General features: G+C 36.0%; 1 pseudogene; it reads left to right on the top strand.

The window, feature by feature from the left end:
- The first annotated feature begins 14,405 nt into the window (after positions 1-14,405).
- Positions 14,406-14,738, top strand: LOC143639466 (prothymosin alpha pseudogene; annotated as a pseudogene).
- The last annotated feature ends 435 nt before the right edge of the window (positions 14,739-15,173 follow it).

The raw sequence follows: 15,173 nt of genomic DNA, 5'->3' as shown, positions 1-15,173 counted from the left end.
CTCTATGGCTGCTGCCATTGCTTTTTCATAAAGACACGGGACTTCACTTAGAAACAGTATAATTTAGCTGATAATTTGGGCAAATTATTTCTACAGTGGGAATGTTTTCATAAGTTTCCATGTGATCTTAAGGTTTCTAAATGCATTAAACATGTTTATATGCTAAGGGAAATGGGTAAGAAGAGGATTTCATTTGTTCTGATTAATGTTCACTGCAGTGTTAGCCATTTAAGCTTTCATCTGGAGCCCTGCCTCCAACAAGACAGATGAGGGAGTTTAAGGATTCAGCTCACTCTGGGAGCAATGGAACTTTAACTGTCAGCATTAAATGCATGCATATATGCATATATATCTTCTTTTTCAGACCAATATTGAAGGGAGAACTGTAAAGACAGCTAGAGGTCAATGGTGACTATACCTGCATTTCACAAGACAAAGCAAGATTTCTAGGACAGGACTGTAGGCTGTGAATTTTAAAAGCAGTGGGAAAGGATCCATTGTCCTTTCCTTAAGAGATAAAGCCTTCTGGTACTAATAGATGGTCTGACCTCTGAAATATAATTAATACAAAATACTTTGCCAGAGGTAAATACAAAGATCTTCCCCAGAGTAATCTAAATGGTTTAATATTCAAGTGTTTTTACAATTGCTAACGAACAACTCCCTCAAGCACCAATCAGATGGAGAGAGTTATTTATAATTAACTCAGGAATATATTCTTCTCACCCTGAAACCACTGAAGCCTGGATTAGTGACCTCAGGGACCCCAGAGTGATTACTGGTTTAGTATGGATCAAATTTTTAGAATAATTAGAAAGGTTGCTAAAGAGGTTGAATTTATAGGAAATAAAACTAATGTTCTTCTCATTCGCATTTCATGCTTATTTGCATACCACCAGTGTGGAGCTGCTGTCAATGTTCATAAATTCTCATTATTCCTTGCTTGTGGTTGACTTAACTATCAGCTTTCTTTGTGATTTCTGCAAGTCACTTCCTCCCTCTGGGCCTTAGTTTCTCCTCTAGTCAAAAGAGGAAGATGCATGACATAAATAGTGATGATCCTTTCTAGCTTTATCTATGAAAGTGTTTAATCCCAAATGCATGCTAGAATCACTGACAAACAATTTTTTTTTGTGGGGGGAGTACTGGGGTTTGAACTCAGGGGCACTCGACCACTGAGCCATATCCCTAGCCCTATTTTGTATTTTATTTAGAGGCAGGGTCTCACTTTTGCTAAGGCTGGCTTTGAACTTGCAATCCTCCTGTCTCAGCCTCCTGAGATGCTGGGATTACAGATGTTAGCTGTTAGCATCTTATGCCTGGCTTACTGGCAAACTTGAAAAAATACAGAGGGAGACTAATGCAGACTGAGTAAATCAGAGTGGTTAAGACTATATTTGGATTTTCTTTAAAATTCTTTATATGATGTAATGTGCAGTTTGGGCTGAGAATCACTGATTTCTGATCTGTATCCAGCTTAGGCTGGATCTGATCTGTCTTAGATACAGTTTTGAGGCAAATGTATTCATTTCCTATAGCTTCTATAAGAAATTGCTATAAAATCAGTTACTTAAAAATGAAGCAAACTTATTATCTGATAGTTTTGGAGGTGGTCAGAGTTCGAAATTAGATTTACTGGACTGTACTGAAGGTGTCATCATGGCTGATCTGTCCTGGAGCATCTGGTGTGGAGGATTCTATTTATTTGCGTTTTGTAGCTTCTAGTGGTTGGTTACCTGTATCCATTAGCTTGTAAGCCCTTCCTCCATCTTTAAGTGCATCATTTCAGTCTCCACTTCTGTCATCACTTCAGTTTCTTTTCTTTTTTTGACTATGCCTGTCTCCCACTTATAAGGTCTGGGATTGCATCAGACCTACCCATAGATCCCAATTTCAAGAGCTTTAATTTAATCAGATTTGAAAACTCTCTTTGACACATTAGGTAAGGTAATAGAGTCACAAATACTGAAGATAAGGAAATGAGGTCATTATCTGGCCTATCATAGTAATCTTTCATTTTTCATGTTTCAACTGTATATAGAGTGATTTAAGTACCAGATTAAAAAGAAAAGTATGATTCTAGTGGGCATTTTCTTGGTATAAGAGGAACAGAAAATAGAGTGCAATGAAAAAATACCTTGTTATTATGTAATGCCTCACTTTCATATTCATTACTTTCTTTGATCCTTTGAGTCAGCATGGGAGATTGGTGGCATTACCTGAGGTTGGGTTGAATTAAAAAAAAAAAGTGTCCAAAATGACAAGGGTAAGACTTGGTGTAGGGTTGCCAGATGTAACAAATTAAGTGCAGAGGCTACATTAAATCTGAATTTCAGATAAGCTAAACCTATACAGGTATATTCCATTTATTTGTAGCATACTCCAAAAGCATCCAATGTTTATTAGAAATTAAAGCTGTATATTCCAGATTTTATTTGGCAGGTTTACCTTTATGTGCTCACTCCATTGTAACTCCAGTTTTCTCTTATTCCACAATCCCATACTTCTGCTACTACTATCATTTTCAGTGACACTTTTAAAATTATCTTGTTTAGTTTTACAGTTACAGATACAATTCATGAAGCTGTTAAACATACTATTTACTTTGATTCTCAAAATAAGTATCCTCTCCCACCAGAGACAGAGTAGGTATTATGAATTCCCATTTCATAAACAGTCATCAAACACAAGGAAGATCACTGACTTGCCCCTAGTTACCTGAACTCTCGATCTTTTGCTTTTTCTACATTCTCCTAGATTTGTCCCCCTATGGCATTCCACACTTATCTACAAGTCCTCAGGTTTTTCTGATTTTTCTAGCTTCTTGAATTCATCCCTTGAACACTTCATTCTGACCTCAATTGATGTTGCTGCCATGTCTGCAAGATAAGTCCTTTCTGACCCTAACACTTGTATTCCCAAGCCTAGGTTGTTCTTATCATGTAGCCTCTTCCTATAAACTTTAGATCTCAGTGTGATAATCCAGCCTTGTTGATCCTAGAATCAAACTGCTTTGCCTCTCAGTCATGAGACAGGGAAGTGATGTGCCTGAGAAGTGAATTCATTCATTCATCTACGCAGCCTGTCTTGTTCCAAAAGAGAATTTGAGGAGTTGAGTGAAGTAAATTCTTAAGAATCAAAGGAATAGAAGTTGGAAGACAGAACCAAATCCCTGAGAATGGTCCCCAGCATTGCTATTGCTTCTGCACAATATCCTCTGTATAGGCTATAATGATATTTGCCACATGGACTAGGCAGGCTAGAGAACAGAGTTAATATATCCCTTCTTTTATAGATAAAGAAACTGAGTCCAAGTGAGGAAAACAGTCATAATGTATGAGGAACAGAGTTGGAGCAGGATCTCAGAGTTTCCTAACCTCCAGTTAATTTTATTTTCAACTGTACATAATGAGAAACTTTTTAATTTTGTTTAATAATCCCTTACTTGAATATTAGTCTTGACAATCTAAAGATACTTTCTTCTCATTATCTTAGTCTTATTTATAGAATGTGAAAGGCTACTGTTTAGTCAGAGGCTAGAATTTAGTTATTCAGAGATTCAGGACCTAGGTACATTCTGAACTGTGCCTTCTCATGAGTTCAAACTGAAAACAGTTCAGTGATCCCCTCCCTCCTTTCCCATCTGACTTCCATATCACTAACTCCCACCCCACCCAACCCATCTGAGAATAAAACTGGAGATTGAGTTGGTAGTTAATACTAATTGACTAATGTCAATCATTGCATGGGGTATTTTTATACTGAGATACCTTCCTCCTTTACATATATCTGTCCTAATGTAAGGAGCAGAATTTAGCCTAGTGGACTGGATCACTGGACACTATGATACTGAGGTACTTAAGAATGAAGTTTCTTGATTTTGGTCTCATACCTCTCTATCCCAGGGTCTTTTACTGGAATCTCTGCTAATGATGTGTGGTGCTGAGGATTGAACCCAGGGCGAGTGCTCTACCACTGAGACACAATCCCAGCCCCTCCAGCACTATTTTTTAAAATTTTTTTTAAAGAGAGAGAGACAGAGAGAGAGATAGAGAGAGAGAGAGACAGAGAGAGAGAATTTTTTAATATTTATTTTTTAGTTCTTGGCAGACACAACATCTTTGTTTGTATGTGGTGCTGAGGATCGAACCTGGGCCGCACGCATGCCAGGCGAGTGCGCTACCGCTTGAGCCACATCCCCAGCCCCCAAGCACTATTTTTAATAGCAACAAACAAATAACAACCAAAAAATAAAAAATAACAACAGTAAGCACACACTTCAGTTCCTAGGAACACTTAAGAATGTTTATGACAAGTATTACAGATTATGGGATATCATCTTTATCTATAAAGAATGGCAGTATTTATTATCTGGCTAATATATGACTGCAAAATGAAAAAAAATAAGTGTTCAGTGAGTCCTCAAAATAGACTGATACAAAAAGAGATGGGGATAATTAACCCCCTTTGTTTGTAGACCATTATAGTTAGAAATATATTTAGAAATTATCCAATCACCTTTCCATTACCCATTTTATAAGATGGGAAACAGGCATAAAAAGAACAATGACATACCCCTAATCATAATTGCCAGCTAGTGCCAGAGCTAGGACTATAAGCTTTTGAATACTAAATTAACATTTTACCTACAGTATCACATCACTTCACAAATTCCCAGAGAAGGAAAGTATCAGGCCCAGAGTCACACAGTTCAGCAGTGCTAAAGAGAGGAGTAAATGCAAAGTTTTCTGCTTTATAGGCCATGATCTTTCTAGTCTCTGGAAGAACAATAGCAACAATCATAAGAGTATAAATGCTAATTGTGCAATTGGGCAGGGGACTAGCTCAGTGACAGAGTGATTGCCTAGCATGTTTGAGGCTCTGGTTTTGATCCCTAGTGCCACAAAACAAATAACAACAACAATAACCTAGATATTATTTAGAGAGTGCTTACTACATGCCAGGCATTTGGCTAAGTACTTTACATATATTATCTCTTTTAATTCTTCAACATTTTGTAAATGAAGATATCAAGATTCTAAAAGGCTAGTTTGACTGAAGCATATACAGATCTGAATCCAAAATCTTTTTTGTTCGTTTGTTTGTTTTGTTACCAGGGATCAAACCCAGAGGCACTCAACCATGAGCCACATCCTCAGCCCTTTTTGTATTTTATTTAGAGTTAGGGTCTTGCTGAGTTGCTTAGGGCCTCATTAAGTTACTGAGGCTGGCTTTGAACACAGGATCCTACTGCCTCAGTCTCCTGAGCCACTGGGATTGCAGGCATTGCCACCATGCCCAGCCAAGAATCTGTGTTTTTTAACCACTATACCATATTCCTTTTCAGCAGAGATGGCGCAAATCAAGTCAGAGGTAGTTCTAAAGGATTCTGAAGAAAATGTCAAGATTTGCAGAATAAAGCTTCTGTACTAACTTCTTTGGGTCAATATAAATATAAAACATTTTTCTTTATGAGAGTTTGGAAAATATAAAAAAGTATACAAAAATAAATACTAGTCAACAGAATCCTACCACCCAGACTTAATATCTCAGTGTTTTTTTCCCACTCTTCTGATAAAATCAATTTTTGGATGACACAAATTCTGATTCAAATGAACTCTGTGTTCAAATATAGATTCTTTGAACTACAAGTATCTTCTCCAAAATATTTCAAAGGGCTGGTCAGTATTCAAGCTGCCCATATATGCTACAAGTTTGTGTGGAAGTCCTTATATATTGCTACCCTTAAACATTGGTTTCATTAAACATTCCTAACCTTAAACATTGCTATCATTAAACATTGGTTTATCAACTGTAACCAATCTTATGACCTAAGTCAACGTTTTTCAATGTATATTCCATTGAATCACAGTCTTCTAAGATACTCTTGGGGAAAGAAGTTCTATGGTTGAATCATATTGGTAAGTGCTGTATACTAGACTCACTGAGATTCACAGTGCTTAAAGTTCTTCAGTTCTTCTGTTTAGGCAGAATTTTTCAAAGTTTGTTTCATTCTGGAACTCTTTTTCTATGATCACCTATTGGTATATAGTAGTATTTGGAAAAGACTAATCTAGTTAGGCTGTCCAACCATCCAGTTCGACTGGGACTGAGGAAGTTCCCAGGAAGTGAGACTTTCACTTTAAAGCCATGAAAGTCCTGGACAAATAGGGATGAATGTATCAACACAGATCCAATATAAACTTTTTTCCTTCAATTTTACAAATAAAAATTACAATCTAGAAATGAAAAAATGATTTTAAACAAATATCCATGGTCAAAGCTGGAATTCAAATCCACAGCTTATGGGTTCCAAGGCAATAATGTGACTATACTATGCTAAACTAAAAGTTTTAGAAGATGAAAAGAAAAAAATCTGATGAACTTATTCATGAATATTTTTTAGAGATAGCCTGCTAATTGTAAGTCAGGCCTTAAGATCTACTTAGTTGAATATTCCCATCATTATCCTTTTACTAGATGATGTCTGGCAGAAGGAAAACGAAGTTGCTTGTGCCCCAAGTATAAAGCTTTTATAATGTTGGGTGTAGCCAGTCTCTCCTTTCGGATCTTTCCCCAAAACTTGACTGGTCAAGCTTGGCAATGAGTCAGGAGTTTTAAGTCTGAACAAAGTGAGTTTGCAAATAAGCATTATGATGAAATCTATAAGACTAGAGAAAGGAAATAATTCATCTAACTGGAAAGCTCTAAGAATAAAGTTTAACACATAGGGAAGACTGAGTCTTTCATACATCTATATAAAAATTCACATAGGAAAGACATGCATGCTGGGACATGAGAAATTTGGATGGTGATTGTGGACACCCACTCACTGATGCGAAGTAGGGTAGAATGAGACCAAAACCTGAAGACAGTGGCATATTTACTAAAAACTGTCCTGTAAGGAAGAGTCACTTAATATATGGTATAAATGGGTCTCCATTATCTCAATACTTGTTTTGGAAGCAGTAGTTCTCTCCATATCCAATTAGAGAGGTAGAACACATCAGTAAGGAGTCAATCCAGCAAATTTTAGGCTAGTCATAAATAGATCAATCTATCTTTAGCAGTGTTCTATCTAGGGATCAGAGAATTGAGGCAGGGCTGAGACCTTGGAGAATGGATGCTGCCAGTAATTGGCAAGGCATCAAGACAGAGGTTCAACTTAAGCACCAGTTTTAGGAAAGAGGAATACTAGGCAATGCATCTGGTCAGCAGTAAGGAATGGAAGCCCTGGGGAGAAACTCAGTCATGTTTGACTTTTTTCTGAAAAGGAGCCAAGGGAAATCTGGCAGGAATAACAGTTAGAGGGCTAATACTAGGGAATGGCTCTCAGTGATTTGTGTGGAGTAGTTATTTGATAGGACCAAGAACAGGAAGAGCCAAAGGTAAATGTCTTAGGGAATTCTAAAAGTCAAAACAAGGAAAGCCAAAATCAGTTTCTGTGTCCAAATTTAAGAGACAACTTATGGTTTAGAATAGGAATATCAAGCCAAAAATGTTGAGCTGTAGCAAGATGGGGAAGGGAAAGGGTGGAACAAAGTGAGAAGGTCCAAGAGAATTGGTTCATAATTAGATCAACCCCATTTAAGCAAGTTAGATTAGTTTATATGAGTTCTGTAAATGGGGCAGCTGAGAGAAGCCTCAGCATGTGGGGCTCTAAAAGATTGCTACTGTGAGAAAAAGAGAATAAGGGCTGAATAGAAAAGGCCATGGATTACATAAGTCACATATAGGAGCAAGGAAAAATTGGAGGAACACTATTATCAAAAATAGTGGTTTCTATGCATTTTGAGTAAAGATGTTTCATTTCAATATCAATTGTTATGCTTGGTGTGCTGATACATGTTTGTAATCCCAGTGGCTCAAGAGGCTGAGGCAGGAGGATTGGAAGTTCAAAACCAGCCTCAGCATTTTAACAAGACCCTGTCTTAAATTTAAAAATAAAAAAACAATCTCTAGTCTTTAACACTTGATATATTAATTAGCATTGTCACTCTTATCAAATATTAAAATGGTACAATTCTATGAGTAAGAAATAGCCAATGGAAAAATTAGAGGTTGTTTAAATACTAAAAATAAGGCACTCTACTGGAACATCCTAATTTTGGATTAAGCTTCTAAAGACTCTTTTGTATTTTGAAGGTTTGATAGTGGATGAAACCATGAGTTCCAATTTAATTATGCCTACTTATGCCAATGTTTGCCAGAGGTAATGATGGATATACTTCCACATAATTCTTTCACAAAACCATACAACAATAACTTGTTGACACATTTTGGATCACAGATAGGCATCTCTGAAAATCTGATAAAAGGTCTTTCTACTTAGAGAAATCAATATATATATATATACATGCAGACCATTTTATGGTGCTTTACATTCTCCTGAAGCCTACAATGATCAACAGATATCCTGAAGCCCAACAGATGATCTTGGCTAGCTAATCCTGGTTACCTGAATGAGAACTTATGCACTGGATGAAAACATTTGGTTACAGGTTTGTACATTGGTCACTAATTCATCTTAGGTTGTTACCAAGGAGGTGCTGTGGTTCATTTCTAACATTTGTTAATTTCTTGAGTGTTTAATGTCTGTGGTATAGGATACATAAATAAATGTACAGCTGCCTTAGAAGATTTCATAGGTAATAAAGAACCATTATTAAAAATCTCTTCCTCTTTTTCTGCTTCTTAGATTCCCTAAATGCCATACTTTTCCAGCTATGAAGACAGAATTCTACTCAAAAATAATCTGGACAAACTTATTTTCTTCTTTTTCGATAATTAAATCCAGCCTGGACAGATTCTGATTTAAAATAATTGCTTTTCTTGGACAATGTCAAAATCAAAAATTTTTTTGCATTGAAGGGAACTACCAACAGAATGAAAAAGCAACCTATGGAATGTAAGAAAATATTTGTAAATCATATACCTGATGAGCAGAACTATTCATAATAGCCAAAAGTTTGAAACAACCCAAGTGCCTGTAAAATAATGAATATATAAACAAAATATGGTATATCTACACAAGGGAATATTATTCAGTCTTAAAAAGGAAAGACCTTCTGACATATGCTACAACCTGGATGAACCTTGAACACAATATGCTAATTGACATAAGATAATAACAAAGGACAAATTCCTCTTATATGTTATACCTATTGCTGTCAAAATCATAGACATAGAAAATAGAATAGTGATTGTCATGGACTGGGGAAAGGAAGAAATTTGTTAATGTGTTTAGAGTTACACTTTTGCAATGATGAAAACAATTCTGAGAATTAGTTGAACAACAATGTGAATGTACTTAAAGCTACTGTACTATACATTTAAAAATTGGTAAAATAGTGGTTTAGTCAGCTATTTTGCCACTGTGACTAAAGGACCTGACCAGAACAATTGTAGAGGAGGAAAATTTATTTGAGGGCTCACAGTTTCAGAGGTCTTATTCCATGGAAGGCTGGTTGCATTCATCAGGGCTCCAGGTGAGGCAGAACACCATGGCAGAGGAGTGTGGCAGAGGGAAACAATTGACATGGTGATCAGAAAGCAGAGAAAGAGGCTTCACTCACCAGATACAAATATATACCCCAAAGTCACACACCTCAATTCCCACCTCCTCTAGCCACACCCTACCACTTCAGATACCACTCTGTTAATCTCTATCAGAGGTTTAATTCACTGATTGGGTTAAAACTCTCACAACCCAACCATTTCTCCTCAGAACTTTGTTACATTGTCTCACATGTGAGCTTTTGGGGGAAACCACATCTAAACCACAACAGACAGTAAATTTTATGCTGTTTTACCTCAGTTAAAAATAAATTTTAAAAAGAAGAAACCAATACTCAATATTTTTTTAAATCGATATTTTTTTAATACTTATTTTTTTAGTTTTAGGTGGACACAATGTTTTTATTTTACATTTATGTGGTGCTGAGGATAGAACCCAGTGCCTCACGCATGCTAGGCGAGTACTGTACCACTGAGCCACAACCCCAGCCCCCAATACTCAATATTAAGAGGCATAAATTAACAAATAGCATTGTGAATCCGTAAAATACATTATATAAATTTTAAGAATTGGTATACATAAAAGGGTGCTTTTTAATAGATTTCAGGGGTGGGATAGCATATTTGAGAATTGCTGTTAGTTACTTTGTTCTCTAGTATTATATGTTCTTCCCATTATTGCTACATCACCAGAATCATTATTATTATCATTAGCAAAATTTAAAAATATTGAAAATATTTTTTACCCTTTACAACAAACAACTCAAAGTGGACCAAAGACCTAAATTTAAGACCTCAATCGTGAAACTATTAGGAAAAAAATATCAGGAAAGCACTTCAAGACACCAGTATGGGCAATAGTTTTCTTGGATTAGAACTCAAAAACACATGTAACAAAAACAAAACTAGACAAAAGGGATTATTATATCAAACTAAAAAGTTTCTGCACAACAAAGGAAATAATCAGTGTTGTGAATGAGTAACATATAGAATGAGAACAAGATTGAAAATTATTAATCTGCCAAAGGATTGATACCCAAAGTTTATAAGGAACTAAAAAAATACGACAATAAAATAATCTAATTAAAAATGGGCAAATATTCTGAATAGCTTTTCCTCAAAAGAAGAAATTCAAATGGGCAACAAATTTGAGAAAAAAATGGTCAACATCAATGTCCCTCAGGGAGATGCAAACAAAAACACAAGGAGACATCAACTCACCCCAATTAGAATGACTATTATCAAAAAGAAAACAATAGCAAATGCGGATAAGAATGTGAAGAAAATGGAACTCTTATACAATGTTTGTTGTTAGTATTGCTCGATAGTATGAAGATTCCTTTAAAAATGACATATAAATCTACTATATTATCCAACAATTCCTCTTCTAGGTATATATTCAAAGAAAGCGAATTTATTATGTTGAAGAGACATGTGCACTCCAATATTCCTTGTAGCACTATTCACGATAGCCAAGAAGTGGAAACAACCTAAGTTTCCATTAAGAGAGAGAGAGAGAGACAGAAATATATAAGTGTGTACATACGTATATATGTTTGTGTATGTATATATACATATGTATATACACATGGACACACACAGTGTAATGTAATACTATTCAGACATTAAAATGATGAAATCTTGTCACTTGCTGCTAAATGGGTAGAACCAGAAGACATTATGTTAAGTGAAATAAGTTGGATATAGAAAGACAAGTACCAAATTTTCTCATATGTAGAAGATTAAAAAGTTGACTTGAATGTAGAATAGTCATTACCAGAGGGTGAGAAGGTTGTGTGTGTGTTGTGGGAGTGGATAAAGGGTGCACACTGTATGCGTGTATGGAAATATCACAGTGAATCCCATTAATATGTGTAATTAATATGTGTCAATAAAAAATTTAAAGTAAATAAACTACTTGTATCTTGTAATTAAAAAAAAATGTTTACTCTCAGTTAACTGGTCAAAATGCTTACTTAAATTCCAAATTAGTCAAACTTTCTAGTAAAGTAAACATTACATATATATACATATATAGAAAATATTCATTCAGTCTGAAACTGTTAACAAAAGTTTGCCCTGCCCCACGATTGGGGATTTGATGATCTTTAATGGGCATTTTTTTGCCAGAGTCATCAATTATCAATAATCTTTGCTGAGGGCATTAAGTTTTCTACCCAGCCTTCTCCTTGTCAAAAAAATTCAGGGAATTTCTTAGATGGAGTTGTGGCATCATCTGGTATATGGAATTCCAAACAAACATTATTCCTACAATAATGCTGCTTGACTGCATTGACTCTAACATTTAAAATGGTTCAAAATTCTGCTTTAATACCTCACATCTTAGAAACCAAAGAAACAGTTTCCAATTTAAAGGCTATTTGTAAATCTTGGGCTTTTACAAATAATATCAACAAAATAGAAAAATACAGAATATTGGATGCCCCAGAAAATGTGTAGAGGATTTCAGATCCAATAAGCATGGATGAGATTGTAGAAAGATACACAGAAAAAAAATTTCCTTGTAGATTCCAAAATCTAAACTGTGGATTCCATTATGATGGCACTACTTTGAGAATATGTGCTGTTCAAAATCATTTAGAATGAAATCCAGGAACTGTTACCACAGGAATAACACATAATGTGGTGTTAAGTGATTTTGCATCTGAATTATTTATACAACTGCAAAGGCCAATAGTGTACTTAGAGTTCAAGGCAAGATGCTTTGTGTTGTTGCAGGATGAGTAATAGAACACACTAGTAGCTTTGAGTATTAACAAGGAAGCTAGCTCCGGATGTGGTCTATTAATAATCTCTAAATATATCTTCCACAATATCATCTCTCAAGTCCCTTAGTCAAGGTTGTGGGAGACACCAAAGGTTGGGATCATAATGACCACACAGTTCAGGCTGCTGGGATATGGTCTCAGAGATTTCACTTGTCACAAAAAGGGGAGAGACTATTGCCTCCTGGGGAGAAAAAAAAGTGATACTTTATTGAAAACAGTTACCAAATCACTGATATCATTGGAATATCTCAACCATGAAAAGCTGATAACAAATTTCCTATTGTATCCTTTGAGGATACAGAGCTTATGCATTCATTTGACAAATACATACAGAGCATTTGTTATGTGTCAAGTTTGATTCAAGACATATTAAGTCATTGCCTTCTTGGTGCTTATATACTGCATATATAATATGTAATACTCCATATTGCATATTTGAAAGGAGATATAAAATTTAAAGTAGTGTAATATAATATGGAAGTTCCAGTATAATGCCACTCAAATTCAGTCATTTTCAATTTAGTTGGAAAGCAGAAACATATATTTTGCTATAATGAAGAAAAATTTAAAGAGCTCTAGTGCCTTAACTGTGCATATGGGAGCCAAAGGACTTCTGCTCATACTAAAGCTCAATGGTCCAGCAAAATTTTGTAGTTTGTAAATAAAGCATGCAAGTTAAATACATTTGATTTGCTGGTACTCTCATTCACCAAGTTTCCTAAGCTAGGAAATTCAGACACCCTACCCTGTTTCCTATAGTAGAAATCTACACACATGGACACGTACACACACACACACACAGTCAAGTCTCAAAGCCCTGATCTTGTTATTTCATCAGTTCTCAAATATAGATACATTCTTTGCATACCTATCACAATTGCTTTATCGAAGGCCTGCATGATTATCTCCATATAGAAACCTCAATTATTTTTAAACCGTCACATTAAATGATGACTGAATATCCTGGCTTTCCTGGGACAGGTTCAGTTAACCTTGGAAGTGTCCCCATTTTTATTTTTCTCTTGGTATTATTATTAATTGTGACCCCTTTCACTCTCAAAGGTATTGTTATTTGGATGGTGAACTAAATGGTTGATGCAGTTTTCACATCTCCAATATATCCTCTCTTACTAATAAATGATTCAATTCCATTTTTTAAAAAATTAGATCATTATAGTTACTCATAGTAGTTGGGTTCATCCCAACAAAATCATACATGCATGGAATTTTATTTCAGTTCATGTTCCCCCTTTTTCCTCCTCTTGTCCCTCACCCTATTCTCCTTCCTCTATTCTACTAATCTTCCTTTTGTTCATTTATTATTTAGTTATCTTTGATGGGTTCTTTCTACTTTTATATAAATGTAAATTCCCTATGGTATTTTTTAACTTATCTTTATTTTATTCATTTACTTTTTTTAAAATTTTTTTATTGGTTGTTCAAAACATTGCAAAGCTCTAGACATATCATATTTCATACATTAGACTCAAGTGGGTTATGCACTCCCATTTTTATCCCAAATACAGATTGCAGAATCACATCGGTTACACAACCATATTTTTACATAATGCCCTATTAGTAACTGTTGTATTCAGCTACCTTTCCTATCCTCTACTATCCCCCCTCCCCTCCCCTCCCATCTTCTCTCTCTATCCCATCTACTGTAGTTCATTTCTCTCCTTGTTTATTTTCCATTCCCCTCACAACCTCTTATAAGTAATTTTGTACAACAATGAGGGTCTCCCTCCATTTCCATGCAATTTCCCTCTTCTCTCCCTTTCCCTCCCACCTCATGTCTCTGTTTAATGTTAATCTTTTCTTCCTGCTCTTCCTCCCTGCTCTGTTCTTAGTTGCTCTCATTATATCAAAGAAGACATTTGTTATTTGTTTTTTAGGGATTGGCTAGCTTCACTAAGCATAATCTGCTCTAGTGCCATCCATTTCCCTGCAAATTCCATGATTTTGTCATTTTTTAGTGCTGCGTAATACTTCATGGTGTATAAATGCCACATTTTTTTTATCCATTCTTCTTTATCGCCAGAGTCCCTGAACTCTAGTTTCCTTTTTAACCTACTGCATCGGATCACGGGGTGTCCTACCATGTCAGATATGGCAGTGGATACTAGCTCTGAAATCACCACCAAGGACTTAAAGGAGAAGAAGGAAGTTGTGGAGGAGGCAGAGAATGGAAGAGATGCCCCTGCTAATGGGAATGCTAATGAGGAAAATGGGGAGCAGGAGGCTGACAATGAGGTAGATGAAGAAGAGGAAGAGGGTGGTGAGGAAGAGGAGGAGGATGAGGAAGGTGATGGTGAGGAAGAGAATGGAGATGAAGATGAGGAGGCTGAGGCAGCTACAGGAAAACGGGCAGCTGAAGATGACGAGGATGATGATGTTGATACCAAGAAGCAGAAGACCCATGAGGATGACTAGACAGCAAAAAAGGAAAAGTTAAATAAAAATAAAAGGCCATCGTGACCTATTCACCCTCCACTTCCCGTCCCAGAATCCAAACGTGGTCACATTCCAGAGGAGAGGTCCGCTTGCCTGACCGCCCCGCAGGCAGTGCCACCCGCAGATGAGCAGATGACACGTGCTCTTCACCACCCAACCAAAACCACAACGTGAATTTGCAACAGGGGAGGAAAAAAGAACCACAACTTCCAAGACCCTGCTTTTCTTCTTAAAAGTACTTTAAAAAAGGAAAATTTGTTTGTATTTTTTTATTTACATTTTATATTTTTGTATATATTGTTAGGGGTCAGCTATTTTTAATGATCTGGGATGTCAAAACCAGCCTTTGGAGCATTCTCTGTCCTACTAATGACTTTACTTGTGATGTGACCATATTCATTATAATCTCAAAGG

This window comes from Callospermophilus lateralis, chromosome X (genome assembly GCF_048772815.1).
Source record: "Callospermophilus lateralis isolate mCalLat2 chromosome X, mCalLat2.hap1, whole genome shotgun sequence".
In the NCBI taxonomy this organism is placed as follows: Eukaryota; Metazoa; Chordata; class Mammalia; order Rodentia; family Sciuridae; genus Callospermophilus; species Callospermophilus lateralis.
This window is presented reverse-complemented; position numbering and strand designations above follow the sequence as displayed.